At 40.8% G+C, this 18,019-nt stretch overlaps 1 protein-coding gene across 2 annotated transcripts in view; it reads right to left on the bottom strand.

Moving 5' to 3' along the window:
- The window catches only part of LOC131681138 (uncharacterized), a 70,091-nt gene that overhangs the window by 12,359 nt on the left and 39,713 nt on the right, over positions 1-18,019 (bottom strand). The window lies entirely within an intron of this gene.

The raw sequence follows: 18,019 nt of genomic DNA, 5'->3' as shown, positions 1-18,019 counted from the left end.
ATTAATGCTGCGCCCAGGAATGGTGTCAAATTTCATATATCGGTTTTTTTTTTGGAAAGTCGTACCATGTTTATTGCATTACATTTATGGCGACGGATGTTTCATCGCAATGGAGCTGTTAAATTTTAATTAAGTTCATAAATTATTAACCACTGCAGTAAATTTCAATTAGCTGAAAAAATTCAGTCGATTCTCTGACCCGTTTACCGGAGATCCATTGCATTCCTTTTCCCTTTAAATCAAATCCAAGGACATGGCAAAGGGTGGAGTTCGTTTTGTCCCTCCTGATTGGTTGACCGGTCGGACCGACATTGATACCGGGTAGCCCGTGAGTAGGCTGGATCAACCACCGAGGACTGTATCGTGTAGTTCGCATCGAAATGTTAGTGTCGGGACGTCTGACCGCAACCGGAAGCTACGCTCCATCAGAAATCACTACAAACACTGCTCACTTTTCTTCTTGCCTTTTCCCCGATGGGACTGCATGAAAGCAACACAGTCGTGATTCGTTGGTTGGGCCACAGCCTCTGTCCAACTAGCGAATTTGATTCGCTAGTTGGACCGACTGACAGATGTTAAAAACTCTTCAAAGGAGACGTTTGTAGTTTCAATGCATCTGTTCACATCTCTAATTACTGTCAGATTGATTGTCAAAATAAATTTGACATGAAATTTTGGCAGTCAAATGCTTTTTAGTTGGACAATAGTTCAACTAGCGGAGGTCCAACTAAAAAGCGGTCTAGTTAAAAAGTATCCAACCAGCGCTTCATGACTGTACTTCATGGGAATTTTGAGTATCGCTTGATCCACAACATTTCTCGACATTTGAGTTATTTAGCTTCCAACTTTCCTCTTCTACTATCTGCATATGTTAGAGCCATTTAACTCCGAACATACGGGTTGTTCCTAGGGGCAGATCACTCTAAGAATGCATAACAAATTTGCATCAAATTGAAAGAATGTATTTAATTTCCATTTTTGCATCAGCTTTGCAAAAAGTTTGTTTAACAAACGTCCTACGCTGATCCACTTTGTTCGACGTTTTGTTAAATGTAGGGCTATTTTTTCTGTAGGGTTTTGACGTCTTACACGCAACACAAACAACATTGCACGCAACGCAAAATACATTATGGATTTCTATTTTGATGGAAATAAATGCATTTAATTTCGCTGATTTTTAAAAATGCATCACAAGTGATCTGCCCCTAGGGTTGTTCCGACGGTGAACTTATGTGAACCACTCCCAGCTTTGGCGCCATCAGCTCGGATAGTCTTTGGCGGTGAATCTACTGTACTCCGATCGAGAGTTTTTCGATGGCGGAGTTTCTCCGGACACCAGCACCAGTTGCACGAAACATTTATCTCCCAGTTTTACCGTGACCTACTCATATAGTTCCCGACGAAGGACATATTCTATTCATGGACCAACCAGTAGGTGTCGAGCTCGGCCCGGCGATTCTGGAAGGAACATAGCTTGCAGTTCGCTGACGCCCGGACGACACACCGTCGACGCTTCACACCACCTACTCGATCTGTTCTCTGACGGCTTTGGGATAGAGCGTGGCATATAGTACACTGGCGCCTCGCCGCTTCTAATGCATCGATGCAAACTACCCGAACTAGTCGCCGGCGAAGGACCTGGCCTATTCGATCTAGTTGCTGGCCGTGATACTAGCAATGTCATATGATTTCCGGTAGAGTGCCGAGTTTGGCCTGGGGATTCCGGCTAAACGTTGGTGTCCGGTACACACTGGGGCATCGGCGACCCGCTTCCGGTAATTTGACGCGAACTACTAGAGCTAGTCTCCGGCAGTGGATCTGGCTGTCTACATGGGTGATGCTCCATTCAAACATTCCCTTGATCATCCCGCAGTTTTCGCTGCAGAGCCGACATAATTTGCACACAGGCCCCGTTAATGGCGTTTCACGTATTTCTATGGCGTTACATTCCGTGGAAGATCTTATCTGAACTGGTATCGGCCCCGCTGATAGCAAAAACGCTTCGCATTGAACCGAACCATGGGCAGTCACATTCGACGTGCTCTGGTGTCTTTTCAGTCCGAATCTTTGCAGGTACTTTCTGTAGCAACCATGTTCTAAGAGAAATTGCCTCAGATGGAAGTTAACTTCTCCCTGCTTCCTGTTGATCTACAAGGACACGTTCGGGATTAATCGGTGTGTCCATCTTCTATTTGCCGTGTTGTCTCATTCATCTTGTCACTTCCTCATGGTGTCAACCCGCGTTCTTCGTCGGACTTCTCTGGTGTCTCTGTTCCTATAGCCCCCTTCAGTAGCAATACAACGGATATCATTCTGGCAATGACACAGACTGCTTCCAACCTCTATGCTCAAAAACCTAAACGATTTATTTTTTCTTGATTGTTTGAAACTAGGGTAGACTACCGTACCAGAGAAGTGCCGTTGATGCGATCGTCCTGCGGTAAGTGCTGATGGAACCATCGTTACCAAGTGAATGAAATGTTTAGTTCGTTTCCATCGTCATTCGTTCTTCCGATACAGCGCGATCATGTTTTCATATGTTCGGTTTCAGAAACAAATTTAAAGATGATATGGGGATCATTTGAATCAGTGGTGTAGTAGCTGTAGGGAAGGGTTTGGGGACAACCCGCCTACCAGAAATATGAAAAATTTAAAACGTTCGTTGAAAATGTGCTTAATATTTAAATGGAATTCTCTAAGTTTCTTTTGCAGTTATCTTCTGAGAATAGTCTTGTAGTAAAAATTGGCGACAGACCTCGGCACCTACTGTTTGGCTCGTTGGGGAGGCTAGGTCTACCGCCGAGGACTACATCGAGTAGATCGCGACGAAGTGGAGAGTTAAATGGCTCCCTTGCATTGTGACAAAACTAGAAGCTAATTGGTTCACGAAACGGACATCGGTACCAAGAGATTCCGCCGCCAGGGAACTCTTAGTCGGAGTAGGGTCATTTCACCGCCTGGCAGATAAATGGCTCAAAGAAACGGGTATCAGTTTCGGGAGAAATTCCACTAACGGGGAACTCCCAGTCGGATTAAGCTGAGTTAACCGCCGGTGACTATCCGACTAGACAAAGTTAGGAACTAAAGGGCTCACGGAAACCTACTAAATGGTATCAGGAGCTAAATGGATCACTGAAATGAAAGCTAAAAAGCTCACGAAAACGGGAGCTAAACGGCTCACAGAAATGCTTGCGGTAACTTACCGCTGGGTAATATCCAAGTGGAGTTCGTGCGAAGACTACATATTAAGAAGACTGATATCTCTTTTCTTCTCCCATACAAACGAGAAGCGACAGAGGTCACATCGCCTCTTTTGGAGGAAGGTAGGAAGCTTAATGTAAAAGGGTATATGTATGTGTGTATCACTATGGGAAGTACCACCTTTACCCGCAAGAGTTGCCAGTCTTCTTGATATGCAGTCTTCGGTTCGTGGCTAAATGTCTTAAGCAAGTAGAGGATCTATGTATATATGACGTAATAGATGGAGAGAATGACGGAAACGAGGGGGACGACACTCCGTAATTTTTTGGTGAAATGAACTTAAAATTTAAAATTCTGATTCTTTTGATAAAGATTGGCATTGGTTAGTTCGGAATGGATTCTAATTTTCAACATTAGTTGATAATAGTTTGGAATGGCGGAGGATGGTTTGAAATGTGTCATGAAAAATAAAATGAATTGCTCGAAATTCACGTTTTGACAGTTTCAGTGCTCGATGAAATCAAAACAAAACATTGCCAGCAGCATAACTGCAGGAACAAATCAAAACAAAAACATAAAATTTGTTGCCAGAATTATAGAAAGATTCGAAAATCGAGCATGCAAAGTTGCCAGTTACATTAAATCGGTCGAAATTCGAGCAAAATTAGATTGAAATTGGAAAGGTTGGCTTTAATTTTTTTAATTTTTTAGCGATACTCGATTTGATGAAAAATTGTTAAAATTTTCTAAAATTACCGAAAGAATACGACTTCAAGCAAAATGAAACGGAATATAACAATTATTCTGAAGTGACGTTGCCCTCGGACGGAAAGCATGAGGAATGCCGGGAATTAAATGGATGAAAGGTCGAGCTATGTCACGGATCCATCGAGGGTCCGAGTTAACTTCAGAAAACTCGTGAGCAAAAGGTTTCGTGATCACCAAAATCAACGGCAGTGTTGCAGTTTAACCTAATTTTGGAACAGTTACCCGAGCAGTTAATCGGTCAAAAGCCGGTAGCCATTGGTGGTGACTTCAATGCCTGGGTTGTGAAGTGGACATCTGAAGTTAGATGTACGATTGTGCAATGAAGGTTCCGTTAGCACATTTCGGATAGACGGGAGAGAGTCTATCATCGACGTCACATTCTGCAGTACTTTACTGACGGCGAACATGAACTGTAGGGTGTGAGAGAAGAATACCCATAGCAACCTCCAGGCGATTCGCTAACACATAGACCAAGGAACCCTGCGGCAGCGCGGAGAAGGACGATCGGCGAGCGAAAGAGGAAGACGCTGATGCGGCTGAGCTAGCAAGAAGGATTGTGATAGCTTGTGATGCCACAATGCCGCGAAAACTGGAACCATTCGGTAGACGGTGTCTAGTCCCGGGCCGGATGGAATACCACACGCGGCGCTGAAAGCGGTGATCCTGGTATATCCGGACATGTACAGGATGCAGAAGCGTTCAGATGATGGCAACTTCTTCGAAATGTGAAAGCTACAGAAACTGGTGATGCTGCCAAAGCCAGGGAAGTTACCGGTCGATCTCGCCTCGTACAGGCCTATATGCCTGGTGAAAAACTAATCGACGACCGGTTGGGCTTCAACAGCCATGTCGACTACGTCTGCAAAAGGTCGGCGAAGTCAACAAACGGAATAGTGAAGATGATGCGAAACGTCGGCGGTCCGAGAAGCGTCACGAGGCGTCTTCTAGCTAGTGTTTAGTCATCGACACTGTGATATGCGGATCCAGCCTGGGGTGCAGTGCTGAAAACCATGCGAAGCCGCGACGTTCCGTGTGATGGCCGTACGAGTCGCAAATGCGTACAGAACAATACCGTCGGAAGCAGTATGCGATATCGCCGGGATGATCCCCATCTGCATCACTCTGGCAGAGAATATCGAATTCTACAATCGGAGAAACACCAGAAACGCGTGGAAGACGGTGAGAATCGATTTGATGACGAGGAAACTGCAGGAATGGGACAATACAGAACAAAGGTAGATATATAGGCTTATCCTAAACCTGTTGACGTGGTTCAATAGAAAGCACATAGAGGTAAACTTCCACTTGACACAGTTCCTGTCGGGCAACGGCTGCATGAAAAAACATGTTCAGATGATCAGGCACGTAATGTCATCACGATACATGTTACCGAGCAACCAGTTTTCGGAACAATATTTGTCCATCCACGTTAGTATATTAGTATGTAAGTGTTTTAGTGCGTAAGGTAATTTTGTTTTGTTCTTATTAGACTCTCATTGCATTGTCGTTAGTTTATAAATTTTTGGAAACTGTATATGTATTTTTTGTTTAACATAGAATAAGTGAACACTATAACTAACCTAAAAATATATACACCAAAAGCATAAAAATATGTCCAACTTGTCACTGTTCATGAAAATGCGGGGAAGCAGAATGATGAGCGAGAAAAAAGAGGTCTTTTGCGCCCACCCCGGAACGTGCAGACCAGACGTTGGGGCTTAGTACATGCTCCCTTCAGGAGCAGTAAAATTAACCCGCCAAGCAACCGTATTCCATGAACAGTGGCAATCGGTACATAAATATAGAAAATTAAAGCAAAGGCCATAGGGAGCCACCCTAATATACGCAACCGATAAAAGAACAACTAATCTTAATTCTAGTACCACATTTTGTTAATTTCTCGTTTCTATTTGAGCTGGGTAAGGAGGATAAAATAATTACCAGCAGAACCACTGTATCCGGAAGAGAGAGAGAGAGAGAGAGAGAGAGAGAGAAAGATCAGCAGAGAGAGAGAGGGATAGAGAGCGAAAGGAGTCCTTGGGAAAGCACTGATAACGATCGGGATCAGTCTGGTTTAGGCAATCAAGCTATCAGCAAGAAAAATAGTATTACCCTCAGCGTGTGCCAAGAGTCAAAAGAACCGTCGAGTAGTGCTTCGTGATAAATGTCGGTGATCTCGCACCGCACTCGTTAACGGTCCTAAATAATCACTGCTGCCTGCACCGGGACGGATGCCAAGAAATAGACGGCCCCAGAATCGCCGAGAAAAACCGTCCAAAGTTGCGACCAACAACGGTAATACCCACGTGGTGTCTACCGACACCGCTTTGAAGGCGGTCCACATCTTTTCGACCACGAACTCGCCGGCGTCACCGTATTAACCGCCGCCAGCCGCCCGGAATATAGCAGAGCTAAAAGGCTGTCGCCGCTGTCGTCCATGAAGAGTGCCAAGGTACGTCAACTCCTACCTCTTTCTCTCTCTCTCTCCATCCATCGTCGAAGATCGTCCAGGGCCCCAACGAACGCCGATCGGCGCCGAAACGAACCGCATGTATGGCCATTCAATAAATGTAAAATTCGTATGTAGTCATTTTTTCATAGAGAGTCTATTTCCCTTGGATGGTCTTTTATTGTTTCGCTCCACTTTGTAATAAATTAACGTCGATTGATTTTGGGTACTGTTAGTCTTCCCGAGAGCGGTTGCCGACCCTGAGAGATACTGCAGGTGAGCTAGCCGTGCGGTGTTTCATCGATACTATCATACATAGGGAGCCTGGATAATCTTGTCCACTTGTCTTGTTCTTAGTCGACCGTTACCGGTAGTAGACGTAGTTGAACGGCGCTACGCTACAAGTATTTATTTGATTAATTTAATTCAAGCCGCGCGCGATTTTCGAAAAAAAAAAAAATAGTCAGCATTATGTCGTGCAGTGTTCGATCGTGTTCAATTAGTGATGATCGTTTTTTATGGAAGTGCGAGTTTTGCAACAAATCGTATCACGCGGCCTGTGTAGGAGTGCAACGGCACCAAGAGCATCACATCACGTCTTTTATGATTCCTCTATGCTCGGATTGTCAGCATAATCTTAAAACGGGGATTGACACACGTAAAGTGCTTTTCCAACAGGAGCAGCTCTTTAATTTAATCAAGACGCAAACGGATTCCAATCTTCGAATGGCTGCTGACATCAAAAAGTTGAACGCATTTGGTGAACTGTTCGATAACATTGATCACCAGCTAAAAGAAGCGGTGACTAATGTAAATAATATCACCTGCGCGAAAGTTGATTATGCGGTGTCAACATTATCGCGCACTATGGAAAACAACGCGGTCAATAAGGCCGATGAGCTCGTTGTTTTAAAAAATCATATAACGTCATTATTCAACATATCTATGGAATCCACAAGGAAGCGCATTGAGGAGTACGTGGTGGAGCTCACAACTGACCTGACTCGTGAGCTAAAAAAAATATGCTGCGAAGTTCAAAATTTAAGCGTAATAACCATTGACATGGCGTCTCAATGCAACGAACATACCGGTAACCAGTCGTTTTCTGCTCGTGATGCTCTTGACGAAATAAAATCACAAGCCAGCACTGTTGGCGACGATATTTTAGACGAAGTAAGGGCAATTGCCGCGACAATTAGTACCCTGGAAACCAGTGTTAATAATGCTCGTTTGACACCTGCGGTGTCTCCCCCCAGTCTGATGGACGAATTGACCGTCGTTTCAAATAAAACTGCTATCTCAGGTTCGCAGCATAATCAAGTGGCAAAAGATGGGTGGCGCACACTTGGTTCGAAAAGAGTGTGGCGCTCCGACTGGTCAGAATATGACTTACGTAAACAGCGTCGCATTAAACAACAAAAAGAGAAAGATAAAGCAGCAAAGAGTAAAAAATCGAGAAGAAAACAGGGTACAAGATACAGCAATATCAACAGTAATAACAATAACAACTACAACAACAAAGATAGCAAGTGCAATAAGAACAGGAACCGCAATAAGTACAACAATAACAATAATCACAACTACAACCAAAATAGAAACAACAACAATAGCAACAAAAACAACAGCTACAAGTCCAATAATACCACCAACAATTTCAATAGAAACAGGCACAACATAAACAATAACGACCACAACGGAAACAGAAACAACAACATTAACAGCAGTAACAACAACAACAACAACAATAATCACAGAATAAGCAACTACAACAAAAACAGCAACAACAACTACAACAGAAATAACAACAACCACAACGAAAACAGAAACAGCAGTTACAGCAACAACAACAACAACAGAAACAGCATTTGCAATAGAAACAACAATGGTCTTAACAACAATCACCATAACAATAAACATCATTGTTCATCTTGCTCCTGTGAACGTTCGTGTTTTCGCCAATTTTAACGCACTTCTCAGAGGCAGACCAGGACAAGCATGACGCAACTGGTAACAGTACAATAGTTTTAAACAATATTTTTACGAATAACGAATCACAACCAACTTCTTCGAAAGCCACTGAAATTTTGGTTTACTGTCAAAATTTTAATAGAATGAGGAGCGCCGTAAAGATGAACGAAATCCATAAGAATATATTAGGCTCCTCATTTTCGATAATTCTAGGTACCGAAACAAGTTGGAATGAGGATATAAAAAGTGAAGAGGTTTTCGGTAGTGACTATAATGTTTTTAGAGATGATCGTGATTTACGACTAACCCAAAGAATGTCAGGCGGAGGAGTTCTCATCGCAGTTTCATCTATATTTAATTCCGATCTTATTGTCTCACCAAAATTCAAAGAATTTGAACATGTATGAGTTAAAGCACATATCGCTGATGAAATCCACATTTTTGTCTCAGTGTACTTTCCACCGGACCTAGCTTACAAATCAACATATGAGATTTTCTTTCAAGCAGCTGAAGAAATAATCTCTAATTTTCCTCCAGAATTCAAAGTTCATATTTATGGTGATTTTAATCAGCGCAACTTAGATTTTATTCCTGACTCTGAAAATGAGAGCATTCTACTTCCTGTCGTTGGTGATAACGAAACATTACAATATATGTTTGAGAAAATTGCATTGCTAGGACTCAATCAAATAAACCATATAAAAAATCAACACAATCGTTATTTAGATCTGCTATTAACAAACATTAATGAAGATTTCTGTGTTGATGAATCTCATTCTCCCTTATGGAAAAATGAAACGTTTCACACAGCAATAGAATTCTCTATTTTTGTGCACAAGAATCATAATTTCATTGATTGTGACTTCGAGGACGTTTTCGATTATAGAAAAGCAAATTATGAAAATATTAAATATAAATTAAGCAGTGCTAATTGGCAGTCCCTTTTAAAGAATCAAGTGAACGTTGAATGTGGAGTGGAGATCTTTTATAATATTTTATGGCAAATAATACAGGAGGAAGTTCCACTCACGAAAAAACGACGAAATCATGCATCCAAAAATCCAGTTTGGTTCAACAAGGAAATTATTAATTTGAAAAATCGGAAGCAAAAAGCTCACAAAATTTACAGAAAACACAATAATCAGGATAATTTGGAAAAATACCTTAACATTCGTGACCAACTAACTTTGGCTATTTCTTCGGCACTAACTGTATATAATGCAAAAACTGAAAATGAGATCAAGTCATGCCCAAAAAACTTTTTTAATTACATCAAAACTAAGTTGAATTCATGCAACTTCCCATCAAAAATGTCTTTAGATGGAAAAGAGGGTGAAACTTCAAAAGATATTTGTAATCTCTTCGCAACATTTTTTCAAGAAACTTATTCTAACTATTCAGACAATGATCGTGACTTTGAATATTTTTCTTATTTTCCTGATTATTCAAGGGATGTTGGTGTCAGTCACATTAATGTTCAAGATATCTTGTCTGGTCTCAATGATCTAGATGCCACTAAAGGCTCAGGACCTGATGGAATTCCACCTGCTTTCATAAAGAATTTAGCAACTGAGCTTACGTCACCTTTATTCTGGCTGTTCAATAAGTCACTAGAATCTGGTATTTTCCCAAAAGATTGGAAAAAATCTTTTTTAATACCTATTTATAAATCGGGTAAAAAATCTGATATTCGCAATTATCGTGGAATTGCCATTCTGTCTTGCTTTCCCAAACTTTTCGAATCCATCATAAATCAAACCATTTTCAACCAAGTCAAACATAAAATAACAAATTCACAACATGGGTTTTTTAAAGGCCGTTCAACTAGTACAAACCTTTTAGAATTTGTTGATTACTCGTTAAATGCCATGGATAAAGGAAATCATATAGAAGCTCTTTACACTGACTTCAGCAAAGCTTTCGATAAGCTGGACATTCCCATTTTAATATTCAAACTTGAAAAATTGGGAATCGAGATGAGACTCCTCAATTGGATTAAGTCGTATTTAACAGATCGTCAGCAAATAGTAAAATTCTATGAGATGAAATCTGATATAATTAAAGTTACTTCGGGGGTTCCGCAAGGTTCACACTTAGGACCTCTTCTTTTTATTTTATATGTCAACGACATCTCTCTTAAAGTGAATCCCTTGTTTTAAATTTTTTCATAAAAAAATCTTTTGGCCCTCTCTTGTATATTGAATCTTATTTCTAGTCTTAAGATAGCTGTAAACTTTTTTTTTCCTTTGTAAAAAAAATATTTCAACATTGTAACCTCCTAGTTTTAAGATATCCAAAATGTAAAAACATAAGTATTTGGCACCGCCAAGCTAACGCATTTGTGCCTATCAAATAAACGAAATGAATTAAAAAAAAAAAACGACATCTCTCTTATTTTAAAAAACATTAATATTCTCATATATGCGGATGATATGAAGCTATTTTTAGAAATCAGAAATAATAATGACTATAATGTTTTTCACGATGAAACACAAATCTTTTATACATGGTGTTGTAAATGTTTACTGGAGTTAAATGTTAAAAAATGTAATCTCATGACTTTTAGCAGAAAACAAATCACGGCTTCCGTGTCAATTACATTAGGTAATCAAACCGTTCAGAAATGCGATAAAATAAGAGATTTAGGAGTTATCTTAGATAAAAAATTAAACTTTGTGGAACATTACAACACAATTGTTCATAGAGCTAGTAATATGCTTAATTTTATAAAACGCTTCGGATATCACTTTCAAGATCCTTACACAATTAAAACTCTTTACGTAGCATATGTTCGGTCTATTTTAGAATATTGTAGTATTGTTTGGTCACCATTCATAAAAAAACACGAAGTGAGAATTGAATCAATCCAAAAACAGTTTCTATTATATGCATTACGCAAGTTAAGATGGACAGTATTCCCTCTTCCATCTTATGAAGCACGTTGTATGTTGATAGATATTCAAACATTAAAAGAACGTCGGGACTATGCTATGATCTCGTTTCTAAACGATATCGTCATGCAGCGTATTGACTCATCTTACATTTTGTCAAAATTAAATTTATATGCTCCTACTCGTCAATTACGCAATAGAAATTTGTTCGCGATAGGTCATCACCGTACAGACTATGCTAAATTCGGACCACTAAACCAGATGATGGCTGTGTATAACGAGCATTGTGAAAGTATTGACCTTACCATGCCCCGAACAAGTTTAAAACAGTTTTTCAACTCTTTACGGCATCATAGTACATAGAAATAGTTTATAGGATAGTATATAAGCAATTAATATTTATATAATGTAGTCTACATTTGATTGACGAAATAAATAAATAAGAATGATAAGCGACGTAATCACGTGGAATGCAGTCAACAAAGTGGTGACTAGGATCATGAATGCCTTACAGCGGAAATAGCATGATGGACAGCGAGCAACGGTTTCGGGAGAGCAATCATCGCTGGGAAACTGTGTTGAAGATCTACCGCTGGGGATTAGTCGAGTAGACCGTGAAGGAGCATCGGGTATAGGTCGTTGGGGTGCCAGCGGACCAGACGCCACACTCCACACCCACAATCGTCGGGCTGATCACGACACTCTACCGGTAGGCCCGTGAGAAATATAGCGAAAACAGACGAAGAATCGGTGTCGGGAGCACTTCTTCGGGCTGTGTAGATCGCGACGAGACACTACCAGTTTTGGGTCATCGGGGCACCATCAGTGGTGGGTCGTCGGAGTATCAGCGAATTAAACGCCTTGCTTGACTGGAATCACCGTACCGATTTTGGGATCTTGCTGGTTGGCTCGGTCTTCCAAATTCTCCGTCGTAGTAAGCTAAATGGCTCAAGAAGTTACGGTACTGAATGGCACAAGGAAGCCGAACGGCTCAGTAAATTTGACAATCTGGAGTTTACCGCCCAGATTGCCTTCGTACACTCTTAATCTTGTTCTACCGAATCCCAGCTTTTTTCGCTACTTTTACCGAGTTTTGCACAGCCGAGCACTCAGCTAACAAAGCTTTTACCGAGATCTCAGTAGAAGGGACATTTGTTTTGAATAAACTCGGTAAATATATCGCTGAAAATCAGTAAATTTACGCCACTTTGCTGAGCTATCAATTTAATAAATTTTACTGACTTTTCAGCTGTGCGGAAATTATCGAACGGAATTGAGTGTGTAAGGCAAGAGCACTACTTCAGCTAGCTTTCCTACTGCCATCAAAAATCGCCACGTTGTGTGGATGGTCGACAACTGGTAGTTTGTTGAGAAGGGGTGCAGTAACACTACTGAAGGGATAAACTACTAAGTACAGTCGTGATTCGCTGGTTGGGTCACAGCCTTGTCCGACTAACGAATTTGATTCGCTAGTTGGACTGACTGACAAATGTCAAAAACTCTCCAAAGGAGATGTTGGCAGTGCAAATGCATCTGTTCACATCTCTAAATATTGTCAGAATAAATGTCAAAGTAAATTTGACATGAGATTTTGGCAGTCAAATGCTTTTTAGTTGAACAATGGTCCAACTAGCGGAGGTCCAACTAAAAAGCGGTCCAGCTAAAAAGTGTCCAACCAGCGAATCACGACTGTAGTTGGATTTGAGTGTATTCTATGCACATAGAAAAAACACTCCCCGAAGTATTGCCGTAAATAGTGCCGAGGAGATGATTTACGCTGCTCTAATGCAGTGTTCGGCATTGCAGAATCAGTGTATAGAACAGACATTCATGTTTGATCAAATTTACAACACAAGCAAAGTGAAAATATAATAATATTTAAACGAATATCTGTGAAAACACAAGCGCCGCCATACCCAAGGTGCTTAGAGTTCTAAGGTGATTCGACTTTGTCAGTAACTAGGTGAGGAGTGAGGTAAGCGTGCAGCAGACTGCGGGGAAGAAAAATGACAGCGAACAACTTTGTTTACCCACTGAAATCCAAGCAAACATATGGAGAGAACTAGTTAACAATGTTGTTAGCTGTCGTTTCTAAAAACTCCTTGGCCATACCAGTATATCCCAACTAGAGTTTATAACTATGTCGATCATGTTGAAATCTCCATGCCAACTGTCAATTTAGTCAAGCGCAGTAGCGCACCTGGTGGTGATCTTTCAATTATTTTTCACAATGAAACGCTCCAGATGAACGTCTGTTCTCTGTGGAATCAGATTTAGTCCAATAAGGTATATATAGGTGTGGCAGAACACACGGTTTGCTAGTACAGTCGTGATTCGCTGGTTGGACTCTTTAACTGGACCGCTTTTTAGTTGGACCTCCGCTAGTTGGACCATTATCCAACTAAAGGCAATCAATCTGACAAAATTTAGAAATGTGAACAGGTGCATATACACTGCCAACATCTCTCGGGTCGACGTCATAGCGTTCACACGATTCAATGGGAGCGGAACGAACGGTATGACGAAAGCAAGTCGATTTATTCTATGATCACGCACACCACTCATGTAATATTCATCTTACAAATACCAAAGTACCCTTTTCGCCATAGCTGTATATACCACATTGGATTTAGCATCGTCAAAAATCCTACCAGGTCTCTAACCTTAACTTCTGTTCAAAAGCAAATGCAATATTGTGCATACAAAGCTACTAGAAATATCTTCCCCTACCTAGCGAGAAACCACTCAAATGACAATTTGATTTACTATTCAAATTCGTCAAAGGCACAAATCTGCGAAAGATGAGCTAAACAGAAAAAGAACACATGAGCAGCGGGGGAAAATAAATAGCCATTCCAAGTTAATTAACGACTTTTTTATACGCCGCGACGCCTAGTCGCCTCTGCCAAACCCCCTGCCAACAAAGCTATAACGCAAGTTTCAGCGCAACAATTAAAGTGAAAATTGAAATACCTAACCTTACTCAATTTCCAGCGAAGTGAAAAGAGAATGTTTGCTGTGTGTGGGAGTTTGGGAATTATTCTGTAATTGGTTTTTACGTCTCTGTTTGTGTGTGAGTTATTATTGTACTTACAAAACGTGTCTATTCAAACAATAGAGCTTAGCTGACGTGTTTCGTTCCACCATAGCTTCTGAAAGCAAATGAGAGCGTCTTTTTGTTTACTTTCTCTTCCGTTAATTACAAAGAGAAACCGGTATTTACAGTTAAGCTCTTAGTTTGTCTATCGGTAGCTGTGCTATTTCCCTCCCCACTAAAAATTACTTGTCAATATGTACTGCAACTCCACTTAATAAGGTGCCATGGACAATAAAACGTATGGGATTTTCCATTGATGTGCACCGGTGTAGTGGAGTGCACTGGTTTTGCACATTCTAGCAGAAGTGTCAATGGAACATACCTAGTTTTCTGCACTTCTGCTAGAAAGTGCAAAAATGATGCAGTTCCAGTGCACTCCACTACACCGGTGTCAATCAATCGAAAATCCCAATAGAGTGAAGCCTAAATAAGTCAACCTATCGATCATAATCAGATTTCAGTTTTGGTACAGAGCTACCGAAGATGGATTCTGATTGAGCTCGATTGGTTGATTTATTTTGGACCTAGGGGCAGATCACTCTAGAAATGTATAACAAATTTGCATCAAATTAGAAAAAATGCATTTAATTTCCATTTTTGCATCAACTTTGCACTCCTTCGCAGAAAAGTTTGTTTAACAAACGTTCGAAGCTGATTCACTTTGTTCGATGTTTTGTTGAATTTTTTTGTAGGGTTTTGACGTCTTACACGCAACGCAAAATACATTGCACGCAACGCAAAATACATTATGAATTTCTATTTTGATGGAAAGAAATGTATTTAATTTAGCTGATTTTTAAAAATGTATCACAAGTGATCTGAGACGCCGGCGCTCAAAACAGACACAACCAACCATGCATCTCCATCGGTTTTTTAGCAGCAGATTTGCTTCCTTCATCTCGGTTTAATTGCCGCGGGACCAAAATCGGCCAGTCGAAGCTCGTTAGGAAATTGAAATCAGATAAATCTCCAACGGGAAATATGAACGCCTCTAAGTGGGGCTCGGCCATAAACTTGAGAGCATGCGAAAGAATGCGCGTTATACAATTCTCGGGTAACATATGATGAGGTCATAAAGACAACTATCAAAATACACTTTGAGGATGAAACGTTAGTCGATATCACAGTAGTAGACGAAAGATAACCTTTTTACTATTATCTGACAAAAGATGTGCTCGACGAGGACCGATTTGTCCAGTAATTGCCCTTGAGGTGTATTTTGGCAGCCGTCTTTTAGGCTTTAATGATGTGTTACTCGAGAATTGTAATAACGCAGGAGAGGAAAAGAGGACCAAACGACAAATTTATTAGTTCATGGGCCCATCCGGGTTGAACCCATATCATCTACCCATGGCTATAATAATGGTAATTGTGTGTAGGATGCGTTTGTTATGAGCGGAAAATATAAACCTTGAGCAGAAAGATCAACGACCGAGTAGGGTTATTATCCTATGGCATCGGTTTTTGTTATATTGAATCTTGACTTGATCCGTCTAAGGAGGTTATTATATCATTAAAGTTGTACTGAAAACGACCGTACAGATTCTCATTAAGATGAGCGTGACTGGATAGTAGATGATTAATATACGTTTTTTATCGCCTGACTAATATTGTACTATTGTATTTTGGGAACCAACATATCATTCAATGAACCCTCATCAAAATGTTTCTTTTTAGAGTCTTCCCGGCTACAGTATTGATCCGACGACATACCCTAGGAAGATCTTCCACACTTATTTCATTTATATTCAAGTGCATATTAAATCGCGCAATGGAAACGTGGAATAAGAAGAACTCAAACAGCGGCTTGTTTTCTGTCGGGGGGTAAATGCAAAACATCAACAATAACAGTACATTAGTTGAATTAAATTATGCCTGGTTTTCGCTAGTAGGTAGGCAAGTATGCTAGTAGATACTGCAAGTACACGTTGATTGATGAGATGCTCCACTAGAGTATCAAATTCATTGCCAACGGTGTCTCGTGATGTTTTCAGTTTGCGTCGTAACAAGTGTGATACACGTTCAGTACGTAACGCCGGTTGTATACTCTGTTAAACGATGTTTTCAAAGCTTAGGTATCTTATATCAACTGAAAGAAGGTCCCAACTTCAGGATTCTACTAATGACAGATTTTTTTTAAAATAAAATACCAATAATGTTTTGAATATAGGAATCCCGTTTCAGAATTTTCCGCTGGAATGGTTGGCCAGTTTATGAATGCGAATAACAGACTTTGTAGTGAGCGAAATAAATAAGCTTTTGTGCTATTCGATCGGAAATATGTGCAGCAATTTTGTGTTAAATGCGGCTACTATACTGCTGCTATATGCTAATCTGACGCATGTTTAATTGGATTCCCTACACCCAAATGCAAAAAAGTATGATTCTAAGCGGAATATGCATTATAAGAGGTATAATGCATCAAACACGTTATTGGTCTGGGACAAAAATTCATTATGCTGGTATTACACCGTACAAACTTACACAATCCCACAATTGGAAATATATTGATGAATTCGACTTTATCAGAGTATTGGTATTAATAGAAGCTTACACTAATGCACATGCAAAGGAAACTTTCACTCGTATACATGTGGATTCATATGTAGTTCGGACGCTGAAGAATATGCACACATGCTCACATAACTTATTCCAATTTTGCCGATAGCATAGCCTGCTGCATATTACAGAGAGCAGCTTATGCCAATCATCGAATCGTTGGGATGATGTTTATATAATAAATCCGGCGTCCCCTCAGACCTAAATGTAACAGTGATTCTTGATGGTTAATAGGTTTACAAGTTAGAACGGATCAGATTTAGATCATTAGGTCATTTTTGGGTTTTGCTGCAAGTGTAACTCTGTGCAAAAGAGCAATATTTAATATGCTTGTGCAGGTGGTAAAGTGCATTGGCTCTGCTCTTTCGAGCAGAAGTGTAATTTGATCATTCAATTTGCACCTTCCCCTATAATCATACTTACACAATAAGTATCGGGTTCTTGTTTGCTCGTCGCACCCTTCTTTTCAGGGCGGCCTAGGTGCTTCTACAGAATTTCGGATTTTCGTTTCACAACAAAAAAAAGATAAACAAAATAAATTAATAAGTTTACTGACTTTATTTCTCCTCTGCTACACTGTGTACTGCTGGATCACGTCGATCTGCTGCTACCGTTGGCGGGAAGAGGGGTGATTTCTTCCAACCGGGCGAGTTCTCCCGGAATGGCGTTGGCTGCTCCTGCAGCGGTCCTTTGCGTTTAGCTAGGAAGGTGAGCTTGGCTCCTTTGTTGGAACCTCCCTAGCGACGTTGGCGAATTATCGCCGGATCGACTTGCTCGCCGCAAGCGATCTCGGAAGTCACCCCAGTGCACTTTCCAGGGGGAACCTTTGTCCGCTTCGTTCTCCTTGGCGATTAACTGTGGAGGAGAGCTAGGCTCGTTCGACTGATCCTCCACAGTGAGAACGGTCGGTGTTTTGACTCCTTCTCGTTTAGCCGGGGAAGCGAGAGCACTCCTTAGCGATTAGTTATCCCTTTATGGCGAATCAACCACGGGCCGGTACTTTCGTTGGTATATCTTGCGTCGCACGCGCGCACTCTACCTCACTGGCACTAGTAGTGGGAAACTGTCCCGAAAAAGGATCGATTA

This window comes from Topomyia yanbarensis, chromosome 1 (genome assembly GCF_030247195.1).
Source record: "Topomyia yanbarensis strain Yona2022 chromosome 1, ASM3024719v1, whole genome shotgun sequence".
Classification (NCBI taxonomy): domain Eukaryota; kingdom Metazoa; phylum Arthropoda; class Insecta; order Diptera; family Culicidae; genus Topomyia; species Topomyia yanbarensis.
Note: the sequence above shows the minus strand (reverse complement) of the source record. Positions and strands in the feature narration are given on the sequence as shown.